Source organism: Theobroma umbraticum, unplaced genomic scaffold (assembly GCF_002168275.2).
Source record: "Theobroma umbraticum cultivar Fairchild unplaced genomic scaffold, ASM216827v3 scaffold_67.0, whole genome shotgun sequence".
Taxonomy (NCBI): Eukaryota; Viridiplantae; Streptophyta; class Magnoliopsida; order Malvales; family Malvaceae; genus Theobroma; species Theobroma umbraticum.
Genome location: NW_018397262.1, coordinates 844,635 through 846,533, shown reverse-complemented (window position 1 = coordinate 846,533; position 1,899 = coordinate 844,635). Strand labels below are relative to the sequence as shown.

Below are 1,899 nucleotides of genomic sequence, written 5' to 3'. Positions count from 1 at the left end.
ATAATCACAATCTTTTTATATAAAAAAATATAACTTTTCATATGAAGAGATAATTTTTTTATTTTAAAACACAATGACAACAATCTCATTTTTGAAGAAAAAAAAAAGGAAAGCTATTAAAATTACTAAAACTAAAAAATCAAATAAATTGGAAAGCAAAGACTAAAGGGTAAAATATCTTGATCCCTTAAGTTTTAGTCACAATTTCATTTGAGTCCATTAGTATTAAAAACAAATAGTCTATCCCAAATGTATAAAGGACGTAAGTAAACATGAAATATTTAAAATATCATTTTTTTTTCCTTCTTTTTCACTATTTTCTTTTTTCTCAAGTTGGCCGATGATGCTTTTTTACACCAACCAGCCACCCTGCGGCAAAATATGGCAATGGAATGTCAGATCCGGCTAGTTCTCCTTAGAGGGAGCGTAATCTTTATGCTCGTCGGGGGAGGGGGAGTGCACTCCTTTCCAGCTGGTCGATGCTTCCTTAGGCTCCCTTCTAACATCACGGTGGTCGGTTGGCGAGAGAAAAAGGTAGACGGAATTTTTTTTTTAAATAAGAGATAAAAAAAATTTAAAAATAAAAAATTATAACTTATATAGTATGTTAATTTTTAAAATTTATAAAAAATAAAATTATTTAAAAAATATTATCACACCATTAGAATGCAAAGTTAAATGCCTTGGCCGTTCATCTGGATTTGAATCAAAAAGTCAAAGAAATAAAAAATTTAAAATTGGTTTGTGTTTGTTACCCATTGGAAGTTGGCACATGTTCTCTGTTGCACGTCAAAAAAAGGTTAACTTATGCATTAGATGTAAAACGAGGTATAAACATTTCATAAAATAAATTTTAAATTATTTTTAAAATTCAAATAAATTTTAATACTTATAAGTTAAATAAAATTTTATAATTAATTATTATTAGTTAAAATATCACTTATTATTTTATACGATGTGACGTTATCATGACATATTAATATATCATAATCAATAATGATGTGAAATGTTGATATTGTATAATGACATAACTACGTATCATATTCATCGTTCATGTTAACGTTATAAAGATATAAAATGACAAGTGTTATTTTGATTAATAATAATTAGTTAATTATTGATTATAAAAATTTATTAAATATAATAAAAAATAAAAATTTATTCAAAATTTTCAAATAATTCAAAAACTTTTTCAAACCCTATACTTTGATCGTTACCCATTGGAAGTTGGCATATATACAATCACATGTTTTTTGTTGCAAGTCAAAAAAATATTAAACCCATAGATTCCCATGCACAAGTTTTTCATGAATTAAATCTCTTGACCTCAAAATTACATATACATACCCCTATATTCATACTACTAACCCTGTCTATTCTCAGCATCAATTACAAAATAACAAAAAAACCCACAAATCCGTTGACTTTTTTTGTCAAAAGAACAACATTTGACTAATGTAAGGATTGAATTGATATGAAACTTATAGTAATGAAACCTATGAGATATTTTGACCAATATAAAATACGGTGGCTAACAATGGCTTTGTGGTTGGGAAATAGTCTCTTTTGTTTCCGCAATGGCTTTGGTCAAAGCAATAAGTAGAAGCAAAAGATCGGCCCAAGAGAGGATTGAATGGCAATAAGGTACACTGTAGCCTTCCAATGTTGGGAAATAGGCCCAATCCTTTCCCATTCTGTGGCTTTGTTTTTGGTTGTACATGAGGGTACCCTTGGGGTGTGTGTGTGTGTGTATATATATATATATATATAGAATATATTTTATTATTTATTTAATACGAATTGAAAACATTAATGCAATAATAAATATAATGAAGATGTAAATTATACTAAATAATACTAATTGTCATTTATTGACATAATACATGGTTGTGTTTTGTC

The 1,899-nt window shown here is 27.5% G+C and overlaps 1 protein-coding gene across 1 annotated transcript in view; it reads right to left on the bottom strand.

Moving 5' to 3' along the window:
• Positions 1 to 1,899, bottom strand: part of ABCG25 (ATP-binding cassette family G25) — a 9,912-nt gene that overhangs the window by 7,411 nt on the left and 602 nt on the right. The window lies entirely within an intron of this gene.